Consider the following 6,088-nt stretch of genomic DNA (forward strand, 5'->3'; position numbering starts at 1 on the left):
CTTTTAATATAACATTTAATGTGAAGTTACAAATACAACAGTACAACAGCTGACCAGATGATTTACAGCCAGTACTGCCAACGTATTTCGCGCGCATACGACGTTGCCTGCATTTACGCGCTCACTATTTCGTGCCTTCACGTTGCAAATCTGGAGTGAGACAAAGTAATTAGAGTGAGACAATGTTAATATTGTCTCACTGATGAGCGAATTGGCCACTTTGCTTTCTCAAATCAGTGATAGAACATGTACATTGTTGTTAGGTAACTGTAGGAAAATAAAGATTTCCTATTATGATTGATACATTACACGCCATATGACTTAGTAGATAACATAAAATAACCCCAATAAGATGACTTACTTAAAATATAAAATATTGCATAAAGATTTTCACATTATTAGCGTATCCCGAGATTTGGTAAGGAACACTGGGAAATTCTTAGCTCTGATTTGGTCTAACTTTTGTTAGATAACATATTTCCCGATTGCCTACTTGTCCTTATTTTAGTTAGTAAAACGTATCATAAAATATTATTTTACAGTCTTCTTCTTCTTGGAAAAGATTTGATTTGATAAGTAACTGTGACGACAATAAAGAAGCACTGACGCATAATGGCATACATTTAGTTGAAAACTATTACATTTTGATGGAAACCCATACATTTTCCTGGGGTTTAAATATTTATATTCCTTAGTTTAGGTCAAATATGTATTTGGTGTATGTAATTATTAACTAATGAAGGTCAATATAGCTTCCAAGCAAAATATTTGATATCAAATAGAATCTGACTTTACTCGAGATCGAACGAGCAACCTTCTTTTTAGTACACGAGCATTATTTTTGTATTTTATTATTACATTAAAAAACACAATTCGTCCAGCAAGTTGCATCCACTCTTCTGACATTCTAAACTAAGTATTTTAGTTATTAACTGCAACACGTTTCCTTATTTCTGAAAAGTTGCACAGATGTAGGCGACATAAGTTGTCAGATATACGAAGCGTAAGAATTAAATCACAAGAGTTAGTGAACTTCTTGGAGAATCCGTTCAATGATGAGTTCCGACTGAACTTTGTATCAAAATAGGAGTTTTAAAATCATTTTTTTGTTTATATTTTTTCGCTCATATTGTTTTTAATGTAGTTTGTCCCTCAACTGTTCAAAGTAAAAACTGGCCTGATATTTTTCAGTTGCAGGAAACTAATATCATATTTCAAGAAATCTAGTATTATTTCTGATTTTTTTGGGGATAAAGTCGTGAGATTTTCAAAATTACAAAGCATCAATTACTTCCACTGATTTTACACATGTTTAAGTACTTGTTTGTAAAGCTTCATGTTTAAATTTATTTTGAATGTAGTTCTAAAACTCAAACTTAGTAAAAGGCTAACTAGCATGACTTTCTAGGACAGAAGGTTTTGGGTTTGGATGTTCTTACTTTGCCGTTGTTATAAATTCATTCACTATTAGTAAGTAAATCAGTGTGCAATTTCTTCCGTGTCTTTAAACAAACGTACCACTTTTTATTAAATATTATAATAAGCTATTAAGTATATTATTCTTTGGATATATGATTTGAGTTTTAAAGTTTTATTGACTAGATAAATACTGAACTAAAACCAAATAAAGCTGTTTGGTTTTGAATTATATAACATTTTGTAAAAAAACAATCCATACAACGTAATCAAAACTAATATTCAATGAAATAAATTTTTAATTTAAGATTTTTATTATTGATTCATTTGTTTACTTATTTGTATGAATTAATTCAGTACAAATATTCTCAGTTTTTGATCATATAAAAATAAATTATTCTTTAAAAAGCTCTACTTTAGATACGTGTTTTATATGGCATGCGTATATTTCCCACAACGTGATTAAACCTGTCAATTTACACGAATATATCAAGAGTGCATCCTAGATAGTTATATAAGATATATATATATTATAATATATATAAGATGGTTATAACCTTATGGTCTTGTTATGAACTTAACTTATTTTGGTTCCCAGAAGAAACGCTAGAAAAGGCAGACTTAGCTTTATGGATCGACGTAGCCCGATTATGTATGTAAAGTTAACACGATTATGTGAACGGTTGCGTAAACTCAAAGAAAGGTACCACTTATAATCTAATCTATGAACTGCAGTCTTGCAATCAACAGAAGCTGGAGGGTTGGCGTTATTTTTTACTATTTACTGAATCGAAAGTTTTGCCGTTCCTCAATATCCAATGCATTAAAACTTTGTAATTTCCTTAAACTAAGATAAAGTCCTTACGAACCTAAGTTTTACTGTCGCTGTAACAATGGTATTTAAAAACTGATTTTGTAATGTGTTTTCGTAGAGTAGAACTCGGGTTTACTAAATCGGCCGTTAGCTGAATTTCTATACTTTTAGTAAATTACTATTATCTTGGTTGCATATTGTTCTTACTGGATATAGAAATAATAAAATACTCCAATGAATTTAACCTGAAGATCTTTAAAGCCTGAGGCTAAGTGATAAGCTAAATACTAAAACAATCCTTATGGTAATTTTAGTGTTTAACATGTTTTGTTAATTTTATAAAGTGAAAAACAGACAAACAAAATGAAAAAAATTGCATTATTCTTTAGAATTTTTATAAATACTTAGTTAAATTTCTATTATTAATAGAGTAAATTTTAATATAGTAAATATTGTATTAAGAATGTTTATATTTATATTAATTAAGTTCCAATCAGAAGAAGGTTTAATTAATTTACAACAATAAATACTTTTTCTAGCTGATTTAATCATTTTCCAAATTTTTATGGTGTGCTCATGTATAAAAAAGCCTAAAGTAACAACAAGCTGATAATAAAACTTTCCTACAAGATTTAATCAATCACTAGGTCTCTAATCTCAGTATAGAAATCATCATTCTCTACAGGCGCAATATTGCAGTCCGAGCCTGGCCAGGATTCTAAAAACGCATAATGATGATTTCTTGATCAGCTTTACACGTAAAAGCACAGACACACATTTTTAGAGCTAGTAGTAGCAGTTTCTAATTTACTTTTAGAAACTAACAAGGCACTGCGTTCTGTTTAGTTTTCTGTGTCACCGCTTTACAGCTCTCATACTTGTTTAAGCAGAACCCCGTTAAATATTTGGTTTCCACTCCTTCACTTGAAATTCTTACGGATTACAGGAATTTATTTTGATATGGCTACAAACACGACTTAATTTTCAATGTATTTCCGAGAAACTAGCAAGTAGAAAACAAATAAATTTAAATATACCTCATGTACACTGCCAAGTCAGAAAAGCATGAAAGCATGAAAATTCCCACGTTCTACCACGTACGTAGATCATGTTTTTCTCATATTAAATAAATTAACCATTGCCAGGCTTTCAAAACTAATTTTAGCTTTGCTAATATTTATTTCACGTTTATAAATTTCCTAAGGTCTTGGACTCAAACATCATTATGTGCATATCTAATCTGTTGGGTATCCGGAATTGGCTAACTCTGGAACTCGCTAACCCCATGTTAAATTCCATTTTCATAAATGATGTCTTATAATATGATGTAATATTTAAAACAACAATGTTACAAATACATTTTTGTATAAGGCGTAGGAGACAATTTACCAGCCCAACTTCATGACATTCGAGGATTCTAGAAGCATTTAGAAAACTTTGCTCGCACAGCAGCTTAATTTGGCAAACCTTTTACTAATGGGGGAACTTGATGTATTTTACTGCAAAGGGTTTTCTGCAGATTATGCTATTATTTGTAATAATATCCTTTTTTAATATTCATCATACAAATCTTAATTTATGTTAATATGCTTTTTTCTTATATCAAAGTGAACTAGTAAAATGCATCACCACTTTAGCTTAGTTTACAGGGGAAATTACCCCATGGTTAATAATGTCAGATATTATTAGAGGGAACATTTTTAGATATTAAAATATAAGACACTAAATAAACGAAGGGATGTGATAAAAAAGTGTTGTAAGTAAACACGAAACGGTTTACAAATACAGCGCTGTTTGAATAAACTGTCCCCACCACGTAAATACATATCCGTCACTGAACTGATGATTTCCATCAAATGCAAAATCAAACCAACACCAAAAATAAAAGTACAAGTATAATCACTTCAAATATATTTATTATTTTTTTTAAATTACTTAACAGTGTTTGGGCTTATTACTTATAAGTAATAAACACATTTTTGTAAATTCTATCTATCAAATCAAATAAATAATATTTTTTCTATTCTCGCTTTGTCTTTACATCGAGGTTTCATGTTTTTACTGACAGCTGTGCATGATGACATGATATCGATAGTTATACTTATTTATGTTTACAAAAGGTATATTGATTTTTTTTATTAAATATAGTTTTCTCTGTTGGTGAAAATAAATTTAAGATCTAACACTAAGATGTTTTTTTTTGTCTTCTGGATATAAGCTAAAATCAATGAAATTTGTAAATAAATTCGAAATCTTTGATAATAATGTTAACAGCATGTTTAAATAGACCAGGTACTTTTCAGTAATTAACTCGTATTACAGTCAAGGCATTGTTTATATTTTTAATTGAATGCATATAATATGGTTAATTAGAGTATGTTAGATAATTGGTCTGTTTTAACTCTAATAACATTAAACTCTGTGTACATTTAATTTTCCACATTACTAGCAGACTAATAAATAGAATAGTTTTTTTTTTAGGATGACGGCCTCTTTTAACCTTGCATTTGCCCGTCCACATAGACTAAGCTCCCGTGCGTGGATCGTTTACAGCGAAGCAAGGAGTGAGCCGATACAGTACAAAGGCCGGTACAGTACAAAGGTGAACTGTACTGATATATTTTAGTGGCAGTGACCAGGATCCGAACCCACGAGTGCCTTGGGCCCGAAGTCCATGACGCTACCGACTGAGCCACCGGCTCACCATTATTATTGCAAATTATTTGCACTAGCAAAGGAAATATTCAAAAAGGTGGACTCAAAGTACAACATGATTATAAAAGCGTCACATGCAGCTTACTCTGTAAAGTAAACATGATTATGTAAATCATTGCGTGTTTTCAAAGATGTCAAAAAGTAACTTCAACTAAGTCATATAATCAACGGAGGTTGAAGACCCACTTAACGTTGAAGTTTTTTTTTTACTTTCCACTGCATTGAAAGTTGTGCCGTTCTTTAATCTCATAGTGCATTAAAACTTTGTAATTTTCCTAGACTTAGACTAAGTGCTTGGTGGTATATTTTTTATCTTCGTTGTAGCAATGAATATCTAATAAACAATTTTGTGGTGGGATTACCAAGTTTGTGAAATATTAAAATGTAGTCAGTTTTTATTGCAAACTACTTTGTTTAGTGAATAAACTTAGATTTTTCCAAAATAGCTATGTGTAAAATGCATGCAAAATGATTACAGTAATTTTACTAGAAAAATGATTTGTTTGGAGTTATAAAGTTTATAAGAATATATTTTACTAATATTGTGCGCAACTGCGCGATACTTAATCTCTGGTCGGGAAACTCCTTATTCAACAGATCAAACATGTAATTGATTTTTATTCATTTTATAACCTATATTCGCTTCGTGACATGACCAATATTCTTTTTGAAATCATTAACTTTGATGTCCTAGTCTAAAATTTTTAAAACTATATGTAATAAATTTGTTGGTACTATTGTATTGTATACGGTAAAAATAAGGTGTTATATTTTTACAGAGAGGGAAATAAAAATACATCATTATAAATCAATGTTTAATCATCAATTACGTGTAACAGCAGTTTTACGATAAAACATGTTTTACTTTTTAATAGACAAAATTATAACATTCACCACATCAAAGTCTTCCAAAAACATTACGAATCTTGTCACTTAATATCATATTTTAGCTAATTCACCGTGAGAGGTTTTTTTAAAATTAAAAATGCAAAACTATCAAACTTGAATTATCTTAAAATCTCCAACTGATTTTTGGTAAATGTAATTTTATATATTATTTTGTAGAAATTTACATCAAAATGCCTCATATTTCCTGCTAATGTATTGAAAAGTTGAAATTTTGGATCAAGGATTCTTTTGACA

The sequence above is a fragment of the Macrosteles quadrilineatus genome, unplaced genomic scaffold, assembly GCF_028750875.1.
Source record: "Macrosteles quadrilineatus isolate MER2022 unplaced genomic scaffold, UCM_ALF_1.0 Scaffold_9__3_contigs__length_116548681, whole genome shotgun sequence".
NCBI lineage: Eukaryota > Metazoa > Arthropoda > Insecta > Hemiptera > Cicadellidae > Macrosteles > Macrosteles quadrilineatus.